This window comes from Chiloscyllium punctatum, chromosome 8, assembly GCF_047496795.1.
Source record: "Chiloscyllium punctatum isolate Juve2018m chromosome 8, sChiPun1.3, whole genome shotgun sequence".
In the NCBI taxonomy this organism is placed as follows: domain Eukaryota; kingdom Metazoa; phylum Chordata; class Chondrichthyes; order Orectolobiformes; family Hemiscylliidae; genus Chiloscyllium; species Chiloscyllium punctatum.
This window is the reverse complement of record NC_092746.1, coordinates 125326636-125352906: the sequence shown is the minus strand read 5'-3', so window position 1 is coordinate 125352906 and position 26271 is coordinate 125326636.

The following is a 26271-nucleotide window of genomic DNA, read 5'->3' as shown; positions in this document are numbered from 1 at the left end:
ATGTGGAGATGACGGTGTTAGGCTGGGGTGGACAAAGTCAGAATTCACATGAAACCAGGTTATAGTCCAACTGGTTTATTACAAGGAGTACAGTCCCTAGTTCTCCATTCTGTCTTCACACATAAAATTCCTCATCCCTGACAAGCCTTCTCTCATACTCTAATTTTTTTCTCTTTACTTTTTTGGCCACTCTTCTTTTGTTATATCTTCCAATCTTCTGACCTAGCTTTTAGTTTGGTACGGTCATTAACATTTCCAGTTAAACATGGATGGTGGGTTCATCACTTGGAATTTTCTTACTTATTAGAATATATCTATTCTGTATATTCCGAAATATCCCTGTAAATGCCTGCCGATCCATCCCTGGTGACTTATTCTTTAACCAAATTTGCCAATTCACTTTCGCCAATTCTGCTTTCATGTCTCCATAATTGTTTTTATTTAAATTTTAAAAACACAATGGGCCAACTTCTCTCTCCCTCATACTAAATGTAAAATTGGGTCACATTATGATCACTGCTATGAGGGTCACCTTCAATCATGAGATTACTTGTTCTCTCTACTGCACAAAACCCAAAGCAGTAGATCAACTTGCAGAACAATTTATGGGAAGGCAAATATTAAATCAAGTCTAATAGGAATAACAGGCAGGGGCAGGTGAATGAATGCCACAGGACTGGCGGTCTGAAGTATACTTATTTTAATTCAAAGACTCTAACATGTAATGTAAATGAATGCAGAGCTTGTGTTAGTACATGGGACCACAATGTTGTAGCCATTACAGAAACTTGGTTGACAGAAGGGCAGGACTGGCATCTCAACATTCCAGGATTGAGATGTTTCAGGTGTGATTGAGAGGTTTGTAAAAGGCTGGCGGAGTTGCATGAGCTGAAAATGTGTTGCTGGAAAAGTGCAGCAGGTCAGGCAGCATCCAAGGAGCAGGAGAATCGATGTTTCGGGCATGAGCCCTTCTTCAGGAATCAAGCCCGAAATGTCGATTCTCCTGCTCCTTTGATGCTGCCTGACCTGCTGCGCCTTTCCAGCAACACATTTTCAGCTCTGATCTCCAGCATCTGCAGTCCTCACTTTCTCCTGGCGGAGTTGCATTACTGGTTAAGGAGAATGTCACAGCTGCACTAAGAGAGGACATCGTGAAGGGCTCATCAGGCAGGCCATATGAGTACAGCACAGGAATAAGAAAGATGAAGTCACTGTGGTAGGATTATACTATTGGCCTCCTAATAGCTAAAGGGAGATAATGGAACAGATATGTAGACAATTTATGGGAAGTATTGCCAGGGACTTAGATGGGGGCAGAATTTGTTAGGTGCATCCAAGAAACAATATGTAAATAGTCCTATTAGTGAAGGGGCCATACTGCCCTTTGTATTGGGAATGATTCTGGCCAGATGATGGAAGTCTCAGTGGGAAAGCATTTTAAGAACAGTGACTGTAATTCCATAAGCTTTAAGATAGTGATAGATATGGGTAAGACTAATCCTTGGGTGGACATGCTAAATGACAGGCGAAGGTTAATTACAACAGTGTTAGGCAGGAACTTGAGAAATTAGACGGGTCAGCTGTTTGAGGGTAAATCCACATCTGACATGTGGGAGTCTTTTAAAGAATAGTTGATCAGAGTTTGGGACCAGAATTAAAGGTAAGGATGCAAGAATCAGAAAACCTGATGACAAGAGATATTGACAGGTTAATCAAAAAGGAAAATGAAGCATACGTAAGGTTTAGGAAAGTGAAGTTGAGGAATATAAAGGAAACAGGAGAGAAATTAAACAAGGAATTAGGAGAGCTCAAAAGGGTCAGGAAATGTCCTTAGCGAGTAGGATTAAGAAGAATCCCAATGCATTTTATATATATATATATTAGGAGCAACTGACTAACTGGGGAATGAATAGATCCACTCAAGGATAAAGGAGGGAATTTATGCATGGAACCAGAGGAAGTGGGTAAGGTCCTTAATGAGTACTTTGCACTGGTATTCACTAAGGAGAAGGACTTGGTAATGGTAAGATTAGAGACGGGTATGTTGATGTTTTAGGGCGTGTAAATGTTGAAGGGGAGACGGTGTTGGGTATCTAGGAAACATTAGATAGATAAGTTCCCAGGACCTGATGGAATCTATCCCAGGATGCTAAAGGAGGTAACGGGCCTTAACAGATATCTTCACATCCTCTTTGGCCTCAGGCAAGGCTCCTGAGGACTGGAGAATGGCCAATGTTATTCCTTTGGTTAAGGAGGGCAACAGAGATAATCCAAGTAATAATCAAAGTTAGCCTGACATCAGTGGCGGAAAAGCTGCTGGAGAAGATACTGAGAGACAGGATGTATTCACATTTGGAAACAAATAGACTTGTTAGTGATGGGCAGCAAGGGTTTGTGTGGGAAAAGTCATGTCTTATCAACTTCAGAAATCACATGACACCAGGTTGGAGTCCATCACATTTATTTGAAATGACAGGCTTTCAGACCATAGCCCCTGTCGGACTATATCCTGGTGTCATGTGAATTCTGACTTTGTTCAAACAGTCCAATTCTGCCAGTCCAACACTGGCACTTCCACATCATCTTATCAAGTTGATTAGGGTTTTTGAGGAAGTGACAAGAATGGTTGATGAAGGAAGGGATTGGATGTTGTCTACATGGAATTTAGTAAGGTAATTGATAAGGTACCTCATGGCAGGCTGATACAAAAGGTATCAATCAAAATAGAAAATCTCATGGGATCTGGGGTGAGATAGCTAGATGGATACAAAACGGGCTTGGTCATAGAATGCAGAGCATAGTGGTGGAAGGGTGCTTTTCAGAATGGAGATCATATTTGTTGGATAAGGCTGAAGATAACAGAAACACATAAAAGGGTTTACAATGGGCTGTTATATGCTAGAATTACACTGAGTCATTCAGGTCCGTTAAAAGCTAAGATTACAGGAATTCAGTAACTCTTCCAAATAAGGATGAAACATTTGGGATTGGTCATGTGCATGAATTATTCCAATTAGGGCACACGTGTCACAGAGACCTGTGTATAAACAGCCTGAGAAAACCCTTGATTTTTCAGCAGAACTTCAAAGATTAACACTGCAGGAGGTACCCTATGTCAGGAGGCGGAGGGAAAATGTTGAGAAGAGTTCCAGCATGGCCAGCTGTCAACTCTCCTGCGTAATAACATTTGGAGGTAGTTACAGAACCTGGAGTAGTAAAAAACAGTGATTGCGATATCTCTCGTTGGTAATAGCATGTGTTATTTGTTTAAATTATGAATAAATTAATTGAGTTTTATAGAGGTCCACTGTATACAGGTCTCCACTGTATCTTTGTCCATGTTGTCTTCAGAGATGGGCAACAGATCAGTAAGTTTGCTGATGACATTAAACTTGGTAGAGTTGTAGATGGTGAAGAGGAGTGAGCAAGAATACAGTGGGATATAGGTTGATCGCAGATCTGGGCAGAGAAATGGCAGGTAGAGTTTGATCCTGACAAATGCAAGGTGATGCATTTTGGACGACCAAATTCAGGCAAAAATTATACAGTAAATGGCAAGACCCTTAGAAGCATTTACATACAGAGGGGTCTGGGTACACAGGTATGTTTGAAAGTGGCAACACAGGTGGATAAAGTGGTCAAGAAAACATACAACATGCTTGCCTTCATTGGCCGGGGTATTAAATATAAAAGTTGGCTGAGGGGTGACCTGATAGAGATCTACAAAATTATGAGAGGCAATGATATGGTGGATAGCAGAGGCTATTTTCTAGGGTGGAAAGGTCAACTACAAGACGGCACAGGTTCAAGGTGAGAGGTGAAAAGTTGAAGGGAGATGTGCGGGGAAACTTTCACACTAAGGGTAGTGGGTGCCTGAAATGCAGTGCCAGTGGAGATGGGCATGTGAAGGGAGATGAACAAAAGGATAGAAACCACAGAGAGCAATAAGTAGCAGTCTAACTTGTTGCTGCCATAGTCTTACCAGACCATAGGGCTGCTCTCTGTTGGTACCATACCATTCTGTAAACTAATGATCCAGCCAACATAGCTAAGGATTAGGAATCAACGTAGACTTGGTAGACCGAAGGGCCAATCCTGAGCTGTATTGTATTGTATTATCGTATTTTATTGAGTACAGGAGTTGGAAGATTAGATTAGATTAGATTAGATTAGATTACTTACAGTGTGGAAACAGGCCCTTCGGCCCAACAAGTCCACACCGCCCCGCCGAAGCACAACCCACCCATACCCCTACATCTACCCCTTACCTAACACTACGGGCAATTTAGCATGGCCAATTCACCTGATCTGCACATCTTTGGACTGTGGGAGGAAACCGGAGCACCCGGAGGAAACCCACGCAGACACGGGGAGAATGTGCAAACTCCACACAGTCAGTCGCCTGAGGCGGGAATTGAACCCGGATCTCTGGCGCTGTGAGGCAGCAGTGCTAACCACTGTGCCACCGTGCCGCCCCTATGTACAGGACATTGGTGAGGCCACTTTTTGAATTCTGCATACAATTCTAATGGAAGGATGTTGCGAAACTTGAAAGGTGCAGAAAAGATTTACAATGATGCAGCGGGGTCTAGAGGGCTTAAGCTATGCAGAGAGGCTGGATTAGTGGTGCTGGAAGAGCACAGCAGTTCAGGCAGCATCCACTGAGCTGCTCGTTGGATGCTGCCTGAACTGCTGTGCTCTTCCAGCACCACTAATCCAGTATTTGGTTTCCAGCATCTGCAGCTATTGTTTTTACCTATGCAGAAAGGCTGACTAGGCTGGGACTCTTTTCCCTGGAAGACCAGAGGCTGAGGGGGTGACCTTATAGAGGTTTATAAAATCATGAGGAGCATGGATAGGGTGAATAGTCAAGGTCTTTTCACCCAAATTAGGTGAGTTCAAATTAAAGGATATAGCTGAAGGTCAGAGGGGAAAGACTTAAACAGGATCTAAGGGGTAACTCTTTCACATAGAGGGTGGTTCATTAATGAAATGAGCTGCCAGAGAAAATAGTGGAGATAGGTACGATTGCAAATTTGAAAGGCATCTAGATGGACACATGAATAAGAAGCGTTTCAAGGGATATGGGCCAAATATTGGCAAATGGGACTAGGTGAGATTGGGAGTTCTGGTCTGTGTAGATGAGTTGGATTGAGGGTTTGTTTCCATGCTGTATGATTCAATGATTGGAGTATGAGGGCACTTTCCTACAGCTATACAAAACACTGATTAAAACTCAGATGGAGTACTGACAGCACATCTGGTCATCACACCTTAGGAAGTATATACTGGCCTTGAAGGGAGCATAACCTCCCTTGGGGTGGCACGGTAGCACAGTGGTTAGCATTGCTGCCTCACAGCGCCAGACACCCAGGTTCAATTCCCACCTCAGGGAACTGACTGTGTGGAGTTTGCACATTCTCCCCATGTCTGCGCAGGTTTCCTCTGGGTGCTCCTGTTTCCTCCCACAGTCCAAAAATGTGCAGGTTAAATTGCCCATAGTGTTAGGTGAATGGGGTAAATGTAGGAGAATGGGTCTGGCTGATTTGCGCTTCTACGGGTCGGTGTGGACTTGTTGGGCCGAAGGGCCTGTTTCCACATTGTAAGTAATCTAACCTACATTAAAAGAGTGATACCTGGATTTCAGGGGTTAAATTATGAGGAGGGATTATGCACATTAGGCATAAGGGGTGATCTGATCAAAGTCTTCAAGATGTAATTGGAAGGATGTTATGAAGCTACAGAAAGTTCAGAAGAGACTTTTGTTACCAGGATGTTGACAGGTACAGAAGGTTTGAGTTATAAGGAAAGGCTGGATAGACTGGGACATTTTTAACTGGAGCACAGAATGTTGAGGGGTGACCTGATAGAGATTTATAAAATCATAAGGGGTATAGGTAGGGTTAATGGTAGGTGTCTGTTCCCTAGGATGGGGGATTTCAAAACTAGGGGCTTATTTTTAAGGTGAGAGGAGAGAGATTTTAAAAAGACACAAGGGGCAAAATTTTTACACAGAGGGTGGTTTGCATGTGGAATGAACTTCCTGAGGAAGTGGTGGATGTGGGCAGCTACAACGTTTAAAAAACACGTGGATAAGTACATGAATAGGAAAGGTTTGGAGAGATATGGGCCGGAGCAGGTCGGTGGGGCTAGTTTAGTTTGCAATTATGTTCAGCTTGGACTGGTTGGACCGTAAGGTCTGTTTCCATGCTGTATGACTCAATGACTCTTTCTATTTCCACTGATTAGGGATTCTAGAACTGGGGGGGCCAAGTCTGAGAATTAGGGCAAGACTATTTAGGAGACTGTTCAGGAAATATTCAATGGTGGTAGATGTTACGAGACTAGGTGTGATTGAGGTGCATAAGGAGGAGGTGTTATCAATTCTGGAAAAAGTAAAAATGGATATGTCTCCTGGGCCAAATGGGATTTATCCTGGGATTCTCTGGGGAGCCAGGGAGGAGATTGCCAAGCCTTTGGCTTTGACCTTTATGTCATCATTGTCTACAGGAATAGTGCCAGAAGTCTGAAGGATATCAAATGTTGTTCCCTTGTTCATGAAGAGGAGTAGAGGCAATCCTGGAAATTATAGACCAGTGACCCTTCAGTTGTGGGTAAAGTGTTCGACAAGGTTAAAAGAGGTAGGATTTATTATCATCTAGACAGATATGAGTTGATTAGGGATAGTTAACACAGTTTTTGAAGGGTAGGTCGTGCCTCACAAACCTTATAGAGTTCTTTGAGAAGGCGACCAAACAGGTGGATGAAGGTTAAGCGGTTGATGTGATGTATATGGATTTCAGTAAAGCGTTTGATAAGGTTCCCTACAGTAGGCTATTGCGCAAAATACAGATGGGATTGAAGGTGATTTAGTGGCTTGGATCAGAAATTGACTAGCTGAAAGGTGATGGTTGATGGGAAATATTCATCCTGGAGTTCAGTTACTAGTGGGGTACCGCAAGGAACTGTTTTGGGTCCACTGTTGTTTGCCATTTATATAAATGACCAGGATGCGGGTATAGAAGGATGGGTTAGTAAATTTGTGGATGACACTAAGATTGGTAGAGTTGTGGATAGTAACGAAGGATGTTGTAGGTTACAGAGAGACATAGATAAGCTGCAGAGCTGGGCTGCGTGGTTGCAAATGGAGTCGAATGCAGAAAAGTGAGAGGTGATTCACTTTGGAAGGAGTAACAGGAATGTAGAGTACTGAGCAAATGGTAAGATTCTCGGTAGTGTAGATGAACAAAGAAATCTCAGTATCCATATACACAGATCCTTGAAAGTTGCCACCCAGGTTGATAGGGTTGTTAAGAAGGCATACAGTGTGTTTGCTTTTATTAGTTGAGGGATTGAATTTCAGAACCATGTGGTCATGCTGCAACTGTACAAAACTCTGGTGCGGCCACACTTGGAGTATTGCATACAGTTCTGGTCATTGCATTATAGGAAGGATGTGGAAGCTTTGGAAAGGCTTCAGAGGAGATTTGCCTGGTATCGAGGGAAGGTCTTATGAGGAAAGGCTGAGGGACTTGAGGCTATTTTCATTAGAGAGAAGAAGGTTGAGAGGTGACTTAATTGAGACATATAAGATAATCAGAGGGTTAGATTGGTTGGACAGTGAGAGCCCTTTTCCTCGGATGGCGATGGCTGGCATGAGGGGACATAGCTTTAAATTGAGGTGTGATAGATAGAGGACAGATGTCAAAGGTGGCTTCTTTACTCAGAGAGTAGTAAGGATGTGAAACGCTCTGCCTGCAACAGTGTAGACTAACCAATCTTGAGGGCATTAAGTTAAAAATCACACAACACCAGGTTATAGTCCAACAGGTTTAATTGGAAGCACACTAGCTTTCGCAGCATCGCTCCTTCATCAGGTGATTGTGGAAATTGATTGTCTATTTCTTCAATGTAAAATTTCAGTTACATCACACTGTAAATTTTTGCTATAAATTCTGTGTGTTAGGATTGAGTCCTCCTCTATCACCTGATGAAGGAGCGACGCTCCGAAAGCTAGGGTGCTTCCAATTAAACCTGCTGGACTATAACCTGGTGTTGTGTGATTTTTAACTTTGTACACCCCAGTCCAACACCAGCATCTCCAAATTTAGGGCATTAAAATAGTCATTGGATAGGCATATGGACGAGAATGGAATAGTGTAGGTTTAGATGGGCTTCAGATTGGTTCCACAGGTCAGCACAACATGGAAGGCCGAAGGGCTTGTACTGCACTGTAACGTTCTATTGTTTGGAACTCTTTTCCACAAACAATAATTGGCAGTAGGTCAGTTGTTAATTTTAAATCTGAAACAGAATTTTTGTTCAACAAAGCTATCAATGGATATGAGCCAAAGGCAGGTATATGGAGTTCGGCCGCAGTTCAGCCATGATCTCATTGAATGGTTGAACAGACCAGAGGGGCCTACTTCTGTTCCTACAATCCTATGTTCCCATGTTCACCCTGAAATCTGATACCCGAGCTTACTCCACATGTAAAATTATATTCTGGTATAGAGGACTATGCTTTTACATTTGACAACTACCATTGTGCTCAACTGAACCTTTTTTAAAACCTGCAGCACTTTCAACAAATAAATTATTTTCTATTACTTCCAAGGCATTGGTTGCATCATTCCTGAAACGTAGACACCAATGGCAATGAACACTGCAATCATCAGCTGATATATTCACTTCTGATCTTATGATGGATGAAGCAACTATTCTGAGAAATTCTTACAGTGTGGTTTTGGGCTAATATGGTTAAATCTAAAAGCCACAAAAATCCTTCATTCTTCCAGGGATGTCTCCATCTAGTGGGAAATTTTCCTTTGATGTCCATAGACTTCACATTGCGTTTGGTCAAATGTTGCATTGATAATAAGACTGCCATTCTCATCTCATCTTTGGAATTCAGCTCTTTTAGCCATGTTTGAACCAAGGCTGTAATGATGTCTGGAACTGAGTGGCCCCAATAACTTATAACCAAGAGCTGAGTTCACATTCCATTACTTTTTTCAAAGGTTTATTGCTGTGAAGCCTAGCGAGTGTTCTTGCCAAAGCTGCCTTATTAATTACCTACCACATCCCTATCGCACTGCTCACGTCCAGTATCTGGACTATTTAACAACTCAGACGATATGTACCAAAATGGCACAATTCTTTGCAATAGTTCCATCTTCAAACTGTGCTCTGCACCCTGGTTGGCCACTGGCATTCCAAGACTGCTCTGCTCATTGAAGGACATGTGCACAAAATGGTAGAGAAGAGGATGATGGTATCATAGTTCTCTGACAGGGAGAAAGAGGTCCTGGTCAAGGGGGTGGTACAGCGGAGAGGAGTCCTCTTCCCGGAGGACCAGCGGAAAAGGCTGGAGCATTGCCTGGTCTGAAGTCGCCATTTGGATTAGGGCCATCCTCAAGGATTACAGGAGTGGGCAATACTACAGAAAGGAGTTGAATGACCTTCTCTGCTCCACCAGGATAAGTGACACACTCTTCCCACTGCCACTGATGGCAGGTGGTGGCCTAGTGGTATTATTGCTGCATTATTAATCCAGAGACCCAGCTGTAGGAAGCTAGAGAAGTGATTGCTGGGCCTCTTGCTGAGATATTTGTATCATCGATAGTCACAGGTGAGATGCCGGAAGACTGGAGGTTGGTAAATGTGCTGCCACTGTTTAAGAAGAGCTGTAAAGACAGGCCAGAGAACTATAGACCGGTGAGCCTGAGCTTGGTGGTGGGCAAGTTGTTGGAGGAAATCCTGAGGGAAGGATGTACATGTATTTGGAAAGGCAAGGACTGATTCGGGATAGTCAACATGGCTTTGTGTGTGGGAAATCATGTCTCACAAAACTTGAGTTTTTTGATGAAGTAACAAAGAAGATTGATGAGAGCAGGGCAGTAGATGTGATCTATATGGATTTCCGTAAGGCGTTCGACAAGGTTCCCCATGGTAGACTGATTAGCAACATTAGATCTCATGGAGTACAGGAAGAACTAGCCATTTGGATACAGCCATTTAGAAGACAGAGGGTGGTCGTGGAGGGTTGTTTTTCAGACTGGAGGCCTGTGACCAGTGGAGTGCCACAAAGATCGTGCTGGGCCCTCTACTTTTTGTCATTTAACATAAATGATTTGTATGCGAGCATAAGAGGTACAGTAATTAGGTTTGCAGATGACACCAAAATTGGAGGTGTAGTGGACAGCGAAGAGGGTTACCTCAGATTACACTAGGATCTGGACCAGATGAGCCAATGGGCTGAGAAGTGGCAGATGGATAAAAACAATGACTGCAGATGCTGGAAACCAGATTCTGGATTAGTGGTGCTGGAAGAGCACAGCAGTTCAGGCAGCATCCAAGGAGCTTTGAAATCGACGTTTCGGGCAAAAGCCCTTCAGCAAGAATAAAGGCAGTGAGCCTGCAGCATGGAGAGATAAGCTAGAGGAGGGTGGGGGTGGGGAGAAAGTAGCATAGAGTACAATGGGTGAGTGGGGGAGGGGATGAAGGTGATAGGTCAGGGAGGAGAGGGTGGAGTGGATAGGTGGAAAAGGAGATAGGCAGGTAGGACAAGTCTGGACAGGTCATGGGGACAGTGCTGAGCAGGAAGTTTATAACTAGGGTGAGGTGGGGGAAGGGGAAATGAGGAAACTGTTGAAGTCCACATTGATGCCCTGGGGTTGAAGTGTTCCGAGGCGGAAGATGAGGCGTTCTTCCTCCAGGCATCTGGTGGTGAGGGAGTGGCGGTGAAGGAGGCCCAGGCCCTCCATGTCCTCGGCAGAGTGGGAGGGGGTGTTGAAATGTTGGGCCACAGGGTGGTGTGGTTGATTGGTGCGGGTGTCCCGGAGATGTTCCCTAAAGCGCTCTGCTAGGAGGCGTCCAGTCTCCCCAATATAGAGGAGACCGCATTGGGAGCAACGGATACAATAAATGATATTAGTGGATGTGCAAGTAAAACTTTGATGGATGTGGATGTATTCATCAATGTTGCGGAGGAAGAGGTGTGAAGTGGTGCCAGTGTAATTACGGAAGATCGACTTTTCTATGTAGCTAACAAAGATACAGGCATAGCTGGGGCCCATACATGTGCCCATGGCTACCCCTTTGGTCTGGAGGAAGTGGGAGGATTCGAAGGAGAAATTGTTATGGGTGAGGACCAGTTCGGCCAAACGAATGAGAGTGTTGGTGGAAGGGTACTGCTAGGGACGTCGGGAGAGGAAAAAATGGAGGGCTTCAAGGCCCTGGTCATGGCGGATGGAGGTGTAGAGGGATTGGATATCCATGGTGAAGATGAGGCGTTGGGGGCTGGGGAAACGGAAGTCTTGGAGGAGGTGGAGGGCGTGGGTGGTGTCTCGAATGTATGTGGGGAGTTTCTGGACTAGGGGGGATAGGACAGTGTTGAGATAGGTAGAGATGAGTTCAGTGGGGCAGGAGCATGCTGAGGCAATGGGTCGGCCAGGGTGGTCAGGCCTGTGGATCTTGGGAAGGAGGTAGAACCTGGCAGTGCGGGGTTCCCGGACTATGAGGTTGGTAGCTGGGGTCGGGAGATCTCCTGAGGTGTTGAGATTCTGTATGGTCTGGGAGATGATGGATTGGTGATGGGAGGTGGGATCATGGTCGAGGGGGCGATAGGAAGAGGTGTCCTTGAGTTGGCGTTTGGCTTCAACGGTGTAGAGGTCAGTGCTCCAGACTACCACTGCGCCCCCTTTATCTGCTGGCTTGACGGTGAGGTTGGGATTGGAGCAGAGGGTTTGGAGGGCTGCGCGTTGTGAGGGTGAGAGGTTGGAGTGGGGGAGGGGGGTAGACAGGTTGAGGCGGTTAATGTCCTGGCGGCAGTTGGAAAAGAAGAGGTTGAGAGCAGGTAATAGGCCAGCGCGGGGTGTCCAGGTGGATGCAGTGTGCTGGAGGTGGGCGAAGGGGTCCTCGGAAGGTGGGCAGGAGTCCTGATTGTGAAAGTAAGCTCGGAGACGGAGGTGGCGGAACAAGTGTTCGACGTCACGGCATGTATTAAATTCATTGATGTGTGGACGGAGGGGGATGAAGGTGAGTCCTTTGCTGAGGACGGATCGTTCATCCTCAGTGAGGGGAAGGTCTGGAGGGATGGTGAATACTCGGCAGGGCTGGGAGCTGGGATCTGGTGTGGGTGTAGAGCTGGGAGTGTGGGCGGAACCTGTAACTGGAGTGGGTGTGATGGTGGGGGGAATGGGGGTGGAGTCATGAGCAGGGGTAGTGTTCCTCTTGGGGTTCTGGGGGGTGGGAATAGTGACAGTGGGGTCTGTGGGGGACATGTCAGCAGAATGCAGGTGTGTGGCGCTGGTGGGGGCGGAAGTGGTGGTGACCACGGCAGTAGGGGTGGCGGAAGACACTAGCGTGTGACATCAGCGATGATGTGAGGGGCAGAAGTAATATTATGTGTGATGCATGAGGAATTGTGAGGGGCGGAAGTGGTTGTGGGAGTGGCCATGATGGGGCGGAAGTGACATCATCAATCAGCGTGGGGGTGGCAGCTGCACCAGCCGTATGGCTAATGGCATCGGAGCAGTTCAAGAGGACAGGGGAATCTTCTGGAATGTTTGAGGAGCGCTGGTTATGGAGGTGGGTAGTAAACAGTTTGTTGTACTTACAGTTTTTGATGTTTGAGATGGAGTTGAAATACTGTTTGTTGAGAGTATGAATTCTCCTGAGGATGTAGTACAGAGTGGGTCCTTTGCAATTCTGAGAGAGTGTGGCCCTCAGCTGAGGCAGAGCTGACTGTAGAGAGGTTAGGTGCTGGCGCATTGCTGCAAGCGTGGAGCGGAGGATCTTGAAGGAGAACAGTTGCTGGTGTTTTTGAATCTGTAGTCTGTACTGTTTGTCCTGTTCGGGTCCAAACTCTGCTGGTTTAAAGGTGGTCCAGAGTCCGTGTGGGATGAGTTGGTTACGGAGGCAGGCAATGAGGAAGCAAATGTGGCTGTGGTAGCGAGTTTGTTTCATGACTTGGTTGAAGAGCTTCAGGGCAGAGGAGATGACCTGGGAGTTGCAGTGGGAGAGAGATTCCCTGAGATTCTTGTAGAGAGAGGAGGAAAACTTCTTCAAGGCAGGCATCCTTCCAAGAGGATTCGCAGTAGGGTTAAAATCAATGAGGAAGAAACAATGACTGCAGATGCTGGAAACCAGATTCTGGATTAGTGGTGCTGGAAGAGCACAGCAGTTCAGGCAGCATCCGAGGAGCAGTAAAATTGACGTTTCGGGCAAAAGCCCTTCATCAGGAATAAAAGCAGAGAGTCTGAAGCGTGGAGAGATAAGCTAGAGGAGGGTGGGGGTGGGGAGAAAGTAGCATAGAGTACAATAGGTAAGTGGGGGCGGGAATGAAGGTGATAGGGCGGGGGTGGAGGGAGGCAGGAAAGAGGGTGGAGTGGATAGGTGGAAAAGAAGATAGGCAGGTAGGACAAGTCATGGGGACAGTGCTGAGCTGGAAGTTTGGAACTAGGGTGAAGTGGGGGAAGGGGAAATGAGGAAACTGTTGAAGTCCATATTGATGCCCTGGGGTTGAAGTGTTCCGAGGCGGAAGATGAGGCGTTCTTTCTCCAGGCGTCTGGTGGTGAGGTAGCGGTAGTGAAGGAGGCCCAGGACCTCCATGTCCTCGGCAGAGTAGGAGGGGGAGTTGAAATGTTGGGCCACAGGGCGGTGTGGTTGATTGGTGAGTGTGTCCCGGAGATGTTCCCTAAAGTGCTCTGCTCAGAGGCGTCCAGTCTCCCCAATGTAGAGGAGACCGCATCGGGAGCAACAGATACAATAAATGATATTAGTGGATGTTCAGGTAAAACCTTGATGGATGTGGAAGGTTCCTTTAGGGCCTTGGATGGAGGTGAGTGAGGAGGTGTGGGCGCAGGTTTTGCAGTTCCTGCGGTAGCAGGGGAAAGTGCCAGGATGGGACGGTGGGCAGTAGGGGGCCGTGGACCTGACCAGGTAGTCACGGAGGAACGGTCTTTGCGGAAGGTGGAAAGGAGTGGGGAGGGAATTATATCCCTGGTGGTGGGGTCTGTTTGGAGGTGGTGGAAATGTCGGCGGATAATTTGGTTTATGCGAAGGCTGGTAGGGTGGAAGGTGAGCACCAGGGGCCTTCTGTCCTTGTTATGGTTGGAGGGGTGGGGTCTGAGGGCGGAGGTGTGGGACGTGGACGAGATGAGTTGGAGGGCATCTTTAACCACGTGGGAAGGAAAATTGCGGTCTCTAAAGAAGGAGGCCATCTGGTGTGTTCTGTGGTGGAACTGGTCCTCCTGGGAGCAGATACAGCAGAGGCGGAGGAATTGGGAATAAGGGATGGCATTTTTGCAAGAGGTAGGGTGGGAAGAGGTGTAATCCAGGTAGCTGTGGGAGTCGGTGGGTTTGTAAAAAATGTCAGTGTCAAGTCGGTCGTCATTAATGGAGATGGAGAGGTCCAGGAAGGGGAGGGAGGTGTCAGAGATGGTCCAGGTCAATTTAAAGGTCAGGGTGGAATGTATTGGTGAAGTTGATGAATTGCTCAACCACTGCAAAACCTGCACCCACACCTCCTCCCTCAGCTCCATCCAAGGCCCTAAAGGAGCCTTTCACATCCATCAAAGCTTTACCTGCACATCCACTAATATCATTTGTTGTATCCATTACTCCCGATGCGGTCTCCTCTATTTTGGGGAGACTGGACGCCTCCGAGCAGAGCGCTTTAGGGAACATCTCCAGGACACCCACACCAATCAACCAAACCGCCCTGTGACCCAACATTTCAACTCCCCCTCCCACTCTGCCAAGGACATGGAGGTCCTGGGCCTCCTTCACTACCGCTCCCTCACCACCAGTCACCTGGAGGAAGAACGCCTCATCTTCCGCCTCGGAACACTGCAACCACAGGGCATCAATATGGACTTCAACAGTTTCCTCATTTTCCCTTCCCCCACCTCATTCTGGATTAGTGGTGCTGGAAGAGCACAGCAGTTCAGGCAGCATCCAAGGAGCTTCGAAATCGATGTTTCCGGCAAAAGCCCTTCATCAGGAATAAAAGATGAAGGGCTTTTGCCCGAAACGTCGATTTCGAAGCTCCTTGGATGCTGCTTGAACTGCTGTGCTCTTCCAGCACCGCTAATCCAGAATCTGGTTTCCAGCATCTGCAGTCATTGTTTTTACCTAGTTGATTTTTTCCCCCACCTCACCCTCGTTCCAAACTTCCAGCTCATCACTGTACCATGACTTGTCCTACCTGCCTATCTTCTTTTCCACCTATCCACTCCACCCTCTTTCCTGTCCCCCCCACCACAACGTATCACCTTCATCCCCTTCCCCACTGACCTATTGTACTCTATGCTACTTTCTCCCCACCCTCACCCTCCTCTAGCTTATCTTTCCATGCTTCAGGCTTTCTGCCTTTATTCCTGATGAAGGGCTTTTGCCCAAAACGTCGATTTTACTGCTCCTCGGATGCTGCCTGAACTGCTGTGCTCTTCCAACACCACTAATCCAGAAAGTGATAGATGGAGTTTAATTCAGATAAATGCGAGGTACTGTATTTTGGGAAAGCAAATCTTAGCAGGACTTGTACACTTAATGGTAAGGTCCTAGGGAGCGTTGCTGAACAAAGAGACTTTGGAGTGCAGGTTCATAGCTCCTTGAAAGTAGAGTCCCTCGTAGATAAGATCATGAAGAAGGTGTTTGGTATGCTTTCCTTTATTGGTCAGAGTATTGAGTACAGGAGTTGGGAGGTCATTGCTGTCCAGGACATTGGTTAGGCCACTGTTGGAATATTGCGTGCAATTCTGGTCTCCTTCCTTTTGGAAAGATGTTGTGAAACTTGAAACGGTTCAGAAAAGATTTACAAGGATGTTGCCATGGTTGGAGAATCTGATCAGGGAGAGGCTGAACAGGCTGGGGCTGTTTTCCCTGGAGCATCGGAGGCTGAGGGGTGACCTTATAGAGGTTTACAAAATTATGAGGGGCATGGATAGGATAAATAGACAAAGTCTTTTCCCTGGGGTTGGGGAGTCCAGAACTAGAGGGCATAGGTTTAGGGTGAAAGGGGAAAGATATAAAAGAGACCTAAGGGGCAACTTTTTCACGCAGAGGGTGGTACGTGTATGGAATGAGCTGCCAGAGTAAGTGATGGACGCTGGTACAATTGCAACATTTAAGAGGCATTTGGATGGATATATGAATAGGAAGGGTTTGGAGGGATATGGGCCGGGTGCTGACAGGTGGGACTAGATTGGGTTGGGATATCGGCATGGACGGGGTTGGACCGAAGGGTCTGTTTCCATGCTGTACATCTCTATGACTCTATGACTCTAATGTTCTGGGCTCACATCCTGTAAATGGTGGAATTTGAATACAATAAAATATGTGTTATTACATGTCTAATGATGACCATGAAACCTTAATGTGACAGCTCCACAGCTGGCTGAGGAAGGAATGTTCCAGGTTGTTGGCACTTGGATGACTATGAGAGTCTGGCCAGAATGGATTATCCACCAAGAACTTTGAGCTGAATATACCTGTAAACATGCCAGGCTCATCAAATGTGGTGATGTTTGGATGTCCCTATTGTTGAGGATTGGGATCTTTGTAACAGCCTTCTCCTACTTTTAATTGTTTAATTATCCACCATTTATTTACAATTAAATGTGACAAAACTGCACAGTTTCTTGCATGGTATCCTGAATTGATCATTAATGTTAATTTTGCAAGGGATCCTTGCTCTGGTTCAATCCCTTGGCTTACATCGAAACATAGTAACATAGAAGATAGGAGCACGAGGAGGTCATTCTGCCTTTTAAGCCTGCTCTGCTATCCATCACGATCATGGCTGATCATCCAATTCAATATCCTAATCCTGCTTTCTCCCCATAATCTTTGATTTCATTCTCTCAAAGTGCTTTTTCTAACCACTTATTGAATACATTCAATGTTTTGGTATCAACTACTTCCTATGGTAATGAATTCCTCATGCTCATGACTCTTTGGGTGAAGAAATGTCTACTCATCTCCGTCCCAAATGCGAGGTTATTCATTTTGGAAGCAAAAACAAGACAGCAGATTGCTACCTGAATGGCTGTAAATTGGGAGAGAGGAGTGTGACCCCTGTTCTGAACACACCCACCATCAGGAACATTCTCCCCAGACTAGTCCTGTTAGAATAATATAAGTCTCTATGAGATCCCCCCTCACTCATCTGAACTCCAGCGAAAAAATCCTAACCTAATCAATCTCTCCTCATATGTCAGTCCTGCCAACCGTGGAATCAGGATGATAACCCCCCCCACTGTTCTGCCTTGAGAGCAACAGCATCCTTCCTCAGAAAAGGAGACCAAACCTTCATGCAATATTCTCGATGTGGCCTCACCAAGGCCCTGTATAACTGCAACAACACATCCCTGCTCCTGTACTCGCAATGAAGGCCAACATCCCATTTGCTTTCTTTACCACCTGCTGCACCTGCATGTTTACCTTCAGCGACTGGTGCACAAAGACACCCAGGTCCCACTGTACACTCCCCTCTCCCAATTTACAGCCATTCAGGTAATAATCTGCCTTCTTGTTTTTGCTTCCAAAGTGAATAATCTTGCATTTATCCATATTATACTGCATCTGCCATTGATTTGCCCACTTACCCAACCTGTCCAGATCATGCTGAAGAATCTCTGCATCCTCACCACAGTTCACTGTCTGACCCAGCTCAGTATCATCTGCAACCTTTGAGATGTTACATTTTGTTCCCTCATCCAAATCATCAATCTATATTGTGAATAGCTGGAGTTCTAGCGCTGATCCATGGGGCACCCCAATAGTTACTACCTGCCAATTTGAAAAGGACCCATTAATTTGTACTTGTTTCCTCTCTGCCAACCAGTTTTCTATCCATCTCAATACACTTCCCCCAATTCCATGCGCTTTATTCTTGCACAATAATCTCTTATGTGGGACCTACCAATGTTAGGCTTACTGGTTTCTAATTCCCTGATTTCTCTCTACCTCCCTTTTTCAATATTGGAGTGACATTAGTTACCCTCCAATCTGCACGGACTTTTCCAGAGTTTATAGAATCCTGGATAATGGCCACCAATGCATCTTCTATTTCTACAGCCACTTCCTTAAGTATTCTGTGTAGATGATCATGCCCTGGGGATTTATCTGCCTTTAATCCCCTAAATGTCCCCAGCACCATTTTTCTACTAATACTAATCTCTCAGTTCTTCCCTCTCACTAAATCCTGCGTTCTCCACCATTTATTATCTGATTTGTGTCCTCTTTTGTGAAGACGGAACCAAAGTATGTCAGTTGTGCAGCCATTTCTTTGTCCCCGTTATACATTCCCCCATTTCTGTCTGTAGAGGACCTACATTTGTCTTCACTAATCTCTTCCTCTTCACGTACCTGCAGAAACTTAGTGTCAGTCTTCATGTTCCCTGCAAGCTTACTTTTGTTCTGTATTTTCAGCTTTTTAATCAATCCCTTGGTCCGTCTTTGCTGAATTCTAAACTGGTCCCAATCCTCAGACCTATTATTTTTCTTGGCCAATGTGTATGCTTCCTCCTTGGATCGGATACTATCACTAATTTGCTGTGGAATCCGTGAATTGGCCCTCTTACCCATCTTGCTGTTGTGCCAGACAGGAATAAACAGTTGTTATAGCTCCCCTTGAATGTTTGCCATTGCCTATCCATTGTCATCCCTTTAAGTAACTCTCCCCAATCTATCAAGGCCAACTCACGCCTCATACCTTCATAGTTTCCTTTATTAGGATTCAGCATTCTGTCTCCGAATCAACTACCTCACTCTCCATCTTGATAAAAAAAATTCTATCATGTTATGGTCACTGATCCCCAAGGAGTTTCAGACAGTTAGATTGGCGATGGTTCCCTTCTCATTACACAATACCCAGTCTAAGATGGTCTGCTCTCTAGTTGGTTCCTCTACATATTGGGAGAAGGTGAGGACTGCAGATTCTGGAGATCAGAATCGAGAGTGTGGCATTGACAAAGCACAGCTGGCCAGGCAGCATCTGAGGAGCAGGAGATTCCCAAAACGTCAATTCTCTTGCTCCTCAGATGCTGCGTGACCTGCTTTGCTTTGCTATCATCACATGCTCAACTCCTCCACATATTGGTCAAAAGGCCATCCATATACAATCCAGGAATTCCTCCTTTTTGGCATTGTGTCTAATTTGATTTGCCCAATCTGTATGCAAATTAAATGCGCCCATATTCCCTTTTCACATGCATCTCTAATATTCTGTTCAATGCCAATCCTAACATCACCACTGCATTTTGGGGGTCTACACATGACACCCACTAATATCTTTTGCCCCTTTGTATTTGTCAATTCAAGCCATGCAGACTCCACATTGTCAGAGCTAATATCCTTTGTCACTTTGTTTTAATTCCCTCTTTAACCAGCAATGCCACTCCAGCACCTTTTGTTTTTTGTATGCCCTGGATGGAATGAGGTTTATGTCAGACAGGGGAAACACAGTGGCATAGCGGTCAGCACTGTTGCCTCACAGCACCAGGAACTTTGGTTCACTTCCAGTCTTTGCAAAGCATCTGTGTGGAGTTTGCATATTCTGCCTGCATCTGTGTAGGTTTCTTCCAGGTGCTCTAATTTCTTCCCACTGTCCAAAAATGTGCAGGCTAAATGGATTAGCCATGGTAATTACAGAATTACAGGGGTAGGGTGGGGCCTGGACCTGGGTGGAATGCTCTTCAAAGGACTTGATGGGCTAAATGGCCTCAATTTACACTGAAGGGATTCTGTGACAATGAGAATGGCAGAATATAATTCTGCTGCTGCTGCTTCCCTCTGCACCCCACAAATGCCCAGTTTAAAAGTATTTAAAAGACATTTTCTGGCTGTTCAGTCATGTTGAGTCTGTTGAAGTTGATTTTGTAATGTTGTGAAGCTGGCTTCATAAAGGACATCTACATCGTTTGTGTCTACTTCAACAAATGTGGGTATGGAATATTTCACTGACAAGGTCTGGGTTGATGCTTGAATTTTGTTCTGGCAACATTCATGGACAGAAAGAAATTCTTAGGCAGAAGTGGGTACTGCAGGTGCTGGAGATTAGAGTCAAGAACAGAGTGGTGCTGGAAAAGCACAGCAGGTCAGGCAGCATCCGAGGAGCAGGAAATTCAACATTTCGGGAAAAAGCTCTTCAACAGGAATTCTTGCCCATAGAACTGTATGCAATTTGTAGAGCTCCCTCAGCAAGTTTTCTTCCCAGTTCTTTCCATTGTTGCTGGTTCTGATGTGGTCCACAATTGCTTTGCCATCTTTCTTGGCTATGATTTTCTTAATTCTTTTGAAATTGCAAAAATGGAAATTGCAGAAGTAAATATTCCTACTTGGGACCTCTTGGTGAAGGGGGCATCATTGATGGAGCAATTGAAGATAGTTGGGTCTAGGACACTACCCTGAGGAATGTCCACCTCGTACCAATGTCCTTCAGCTGAGATTATCAGCCTCAATAAATGCTAACATCTTCCTTTGAGTCCATAGGATGTCAGAGCAGAAGCAGGCGATAGGGCCATTGAGTCCACACTGCAGTTTAATGACTGATCTGATAAGTATCAACTCCACTTCCCAGTTTTATCTCCATAACCCTGATTCCCTTACTGCTTAGAAATCTGTCTATCGCAGCTGTGAATATACTGTATTTAACAACCCAGCCTTGAAACCCTCTGCAGTAAAGAATTGCACAGATCCACTACCCTTGGAGGACAAAAGAATCTACCTCATCTCTGTCTTAAATTGCGACCCCTTATTTTGAATTTATACCTTCTAGTCCTAAACTCTTCCATCATGAAAACAACCTGTCTACATGTACCCTGTCAAGCCCCCTAAGACTCTTGTATGTTTCAATAAGTGTTCCTTTCATTCTTCTAGACTCTGATGAGTACAAACCCAGTCTACTCAACCTCCCCTCACAAGAAAACCTCTCCATGCCTGTGGTCAATCTAGTGAGCTGACTCTTCTACCAGTATATTTTTCCTTTAGACAAGGGAACCAGTTAGGTATTGAACTAGGTATGTCTCCAGCCAATGGAGGGTTCTCCCAATTATTAAATTCAAGAATATTAAACCCTGTAATGTCAAAGGTAATTGAATTTAAGTTGATTATAAATTATTTTAATTGGAATTTAATTAGAAAAGACTCCCTTTGAATTTTGTTTGCAGTATGGCTACAAACATCAAAGTGAAGAGAAAGTGTTAATGCTGTCTAGTATTGATTGCATTTCTACTTTGGGGATCAAGAGTTTCCACTGATAAAATTCTTTGTGTACATCCAGAGTTATCTAAAAGTTCTCAAACTTACATTTCGTCAGCAAAAAAAAAAATCACAGAATATTTCTTTCCATTTTATTCATTTTTAGTTTGATAATAAACTTGACTTCAGGCCAATGAATTGTCAATTTTTTTGGCGTTTACCAAGAGTTGAAAAGAATAAAGTAAAATGCTTTATTATTTTCAATGCATATTTAATAATAGAAGTTATTCATATTTGCCCTTAGCCTGATGCCACAGATTATTTCACATATTAATGTATTACTTTCACAGAAAACTTAATTTTGTACTGAGCATGAGCATCAAGAAACATTTTTGCATTGAGCTTCAGTTGTAACTTTTAATTGCAAATACTGTGCATCATCAAACCTTTCCTAAAGCAGTTTTGAATGTTCAATACTTACAAGACATGGGCTGGTAGCTCCTTCGAAGAGGTCCCATCTGGGTGTGGGTTGGAGCCGGTCGGTATCTTGGCATAACTATTATCAGGTAAAAAATGGAACCAGTCAATAACAGCATGGTGTATCGATATAAATCTGAGCTAGAGATGCTGAATGTTGCATTCAACATGTTGGTGTAATGAAGTTTCACATTAGCTATTATTCCTTAATGTGAATAAACATAATGGAGAACAAGGACCAGACCAGGATGTGAACACATAATCAACACAAACAAATTTGAAATGGAGAGAAAATGAAGCATATTCATATAAACCACTTTCAGGCCACTTGAATAGATCTTAAAGATCCCATAAAACAATTCAAAGGAAATCAGGCAATTTTCCCAGTGTCACTGCAAACAAATGATCCTAACTAGCGCTACTGGATTAACTGGTACTGAAATTCCCATTCTGATTTGTGCTGTGTGAAAGCCACATGAGATGGTAAAGCCAAGGGGCATGGGTGTGAGGGTGAGATTCATGGAGAATAGGAAGGCACATAACTCAGAAGAGATATCATGATGGGTGGAGAAGGAGTTTGAAATCACCAAAATATTGTTCAATGAGGGAGTAATATAATGTTACCAGTGGTAGGATCCGCAAAGATCTGTTTTGGGTCCACTGCTGTTTGTCATTTTTATAAATGACCTGGATGAGGGCGTAGAAGGATGAGTTTGTAAATCTGTGGATTGTACTAAGGTTAGTAGAGTTGGCGATGGTACAAAAGGATATGGTAGCTTACAGAGGGACAGAAATAAGCTGCAGAGCTGGGCTGAGAGGTAGCAAATGGAGTTGAATGCAGAAAAGAATGAGGTGATTCACTTTGGAAGCAGCAACAGATTACAGAGTACTGGGCTAATGGTAAGATTCTTGGTGGTGTAGATGAACAGACAGATCTTGGTATCCGGGTACATAGATCCTTGAAAGTTGCCACCCAGGTTGATAAGATTGTTAAGAAGGCATACGGTGTGTTAGCCTTTATTAGTAGAGGGATTGCATTTTAGAACCAGGAGGTCAGGCTGCAGCTGTAACAAACTCTGATGCGGCTACACTTTAGGGAATCCAATCTAAACTACTACGACTGTCACTGCACTAGCCTCTCACCAAGGTTCATGGGCTACAACTCTCACAATTGTTGGAGGTATGGCCATTCACTGATTCTCAATCTTCTTATTCCCTCAAACTACTAACCATCCATGCCTTCTGCAGTTCCTACTAACTCTCTTCTGTATAGAAGAATGAGAGGAGATCTAATTGATGTGAGGTATTAAAGGAGATTGACAAAAAAGGTATCAAGAGGATGTTTTGCCCTGTGGGGCAAACTAGAATGAGAGGCCATAGTTTTAGAATATGTGGTATCAGATTGAAAACAGAGGTAAAGAGAAATTACTTTTCTAAATAGGTCATGATTTTGCAGAATATGCTACCTCCAAATATGATGGATGCTGGGACATTGAGTAAAATTAAGGAGATGGACAATTTTTAAATTGGTAATGGATTGAAGAGTTACGCGGGGGACAGGAAAGTGGAATTGTGGCCGAGACAAGATCAGTGATAACTGCAATGACAGCAACTTTGGTGGGGGTGCTGAATGGCCTACTCCCATTCCTTATTCTTTTGTTCTTATCATGATCCTTCCTTAATATTGCATCACTTTACAATAAAATATCTTAAGTCACTTAGTTTGTTTCCTATATTATTACTTACAACCTGCACGCCTCATTGGACAAGGGGAGGTTTCGGTCTGAAAGGACTCCAAGACCTCCTGAACTGCCCTCAATGCTGTAATGAAACACAGAAGCAGTCTATATTAGTGTTGCAATCAAAAAAGGTATCCTGTCCCTCTCTTTCTTAAAAACATTCAATAGGTCTTAGCACTTTAGTCAAGCCTTAGTTTGTTTGCCCTAGAATTTCCTTGTGCCATGGTGTCAGAATTTGCATGGTAACACTCCCCTGACTACATCTTTGGATGTTTTACAATGTTCAGCTGGTACATAAATGCAATGACAAAGACTCTGAGGTATTGACATTGAAGTTTGGAAGTTGTAATTTGAACAACTAAAGTGATTCTCAAAGTCCACACTACAGATGGCATCTTCATTTTTGGTTCTGAAAGGGACATCAGATGTAATCTAAAGGCCTACCCACACTTGGTGCAGCCATGTTGTCTCAAGCAAATACAAACTAGGCAGAAACAGCCCTGCTGCCTTATTATTAGTCGTGTGGCTGAGCGATCGAAGGTGGTTTAAGCTCCAGGCTCTACCAAGCTCTGGATTTGAATCCTTGCACTACCAGTATCACAGGTTAGGTACCCAGGCAGTCACCTACAAAAGGGGGCTGGGCAACTTTAAGTTTGCGATATTTACTTTGCCACATGGTGACGTAGTTGTTAGCATTGCTGCCTCACAGCGCCACGATCTCGAGTTTGATTCCCGCCTCAGGCAAACATCTGTGTGGAGTTTGCACATTCTCCCCGTGTCTGCACAAGTTTCCTTCAGGTGTTCCAGTCTCCTCCTACAAGTGAAAGCTGTGCAGATTAGGTGGTTTGGCCATGCTGAATTGCACATAGTATCCAGGGATGTGCAGGTTGGATGGATTAACTGTGAGCAATGCAGGATTCCAGGGACTGGGTGGGACTTAGGTCTGGGTGGGGGTGAGGGGGGGGTGATGTTTAGCAGATGGTTGGTGTGAACACAATGGGCCAAATAGCCTGCTTCCACAATACAGGGAATCTATTCGTTAGTTGGTAAAAGGTATTTGTAAACCTAATGTAGATTTTTCTCAGCTCATTGCATATACATGAATAACTAGAATGTCCAATCCTATAAGGAGTTCAGAAGCCCACCAGGATCTCCCTCCAATGGTCTACAGCGCATTACAGGGGTATATGTAACATTGTCTTCTCAATGTTTCATGTTCCTATGGGTGTGAGTTAACATGATAAGTTTGCCAATGCATATGATAGAAACACATACAAATAGGTGCTAAGTATCTCCAGCAAATGTTTCACATGCACGGAGTTGTCTACCAGTGTCGAGCTACCAATGGTGTACTATCTGAATTACAGTAAGACTGGCTCCATACATCTGCCATGGTTCATAGTTAAATGTAAAAAGAGTTACAATACTCAGCAAGTAACTGATCTTTTATCTTGGTTAGAAGAACTTACTTATCAGGCAATGAAAGGGCTGCATGGGTGTGCGCACACACACGCAGACACACAGACACACACACACACTTATCATCCGATGCTTTACGCTTCATCTACTCTAAATCTTTGACCAAATTAAAGTAATATTCATTCAGAATATATAGCTCCTCTGATGCACTTCTGTAGCAATGCTATAGCAGACATTTGTGCTCTGAGGATTGACATATTTACCTATGTTACCGAATGCAGAGAAGGTGCTCATGTGCCCATTCTATTATCTCTTACAGCTTTTCTCCTTCAGGAGGAGAATGTAGACAACAAGTGCAAACATTCCCATGACGTCTGACCTCAGGTTCCAGATATTCTTTGATAAAGAAGCAATGCAGCTGGCAAGAGGTCAAGAGAAGCATATGTGGGCTGAAGGGTGGAAAATCATCGCAAAAAGAAAGCTTTCTAAAATCCAAGGCAAAGAAACTGGAAAGGAATCAGCTAAGTAAAGATTTTAAACTAAGGAGGACACATTTTTTTTGGGATTCATCCTAACAGGTAATGTTGGTGAACAGGTTGAAAGGCATACTGCCTGAGAGTATAGTGAATGCAGAATCAACCATGACTTCCAAAAGTGAATGGAATAATTGTTTAGATGGAAAGTAAATGGATCCAAAGTTAATCAGGCTGCTGATTGGCTGCTGACTGCCCTTCTGTTGGGAAGACAAAGCCAGACAAAGAAATCTAACCCACCCGGAGCTGTCAACCAATCAGAGATCAGTATCCATGGATCTAGACATGAGCAATTCCAGAGGAGACTTACAAGAATGATCCAGGGGATGAAGGACTTGGAATATGAGTAACAGCTGAGGACTCTTGGTCTGTACTCAATGGAGTTTAGAAGGATGAGGGGAGATTTGATTGAAACTTACAGAATACTGAGAGGCCTGGATAGAATGGATGGGGAGATGTTTTCTCCACTAGTAGGAGAGACTAGGACATGGCAACACAGCCTCAGACAGAAGGGGCGACTCTTTAGAACTGAAATGAGGAGGACTTTCTTCAGCTAGAGGGTGGGGAATCTGTGGAACTCATTGCAATTAAGGGCTGTGGAAGCCAAGACATTGACTGTATTTAAGACAGAGAAAGATAAGTTTTTCATTAGTAAGGGGAATCAAGGGTTATGGGGAGAAGGCAGGAGAATGAGGTTGAAAATCATATCAGCTATGATTCGATAGTGGAGCAGACACAATGGACTGAATGGCCTAACTCTGCCTCTCTATCTTATGGTCTTATAATCTAATATTCATATAATAATTGTGGAAAAGAGTCAACAAATGACTATAATGACTGATGCAGATGTAATGATTGTAATGTACTGATGCAGATGTTTTCAAACCTCACTGTTA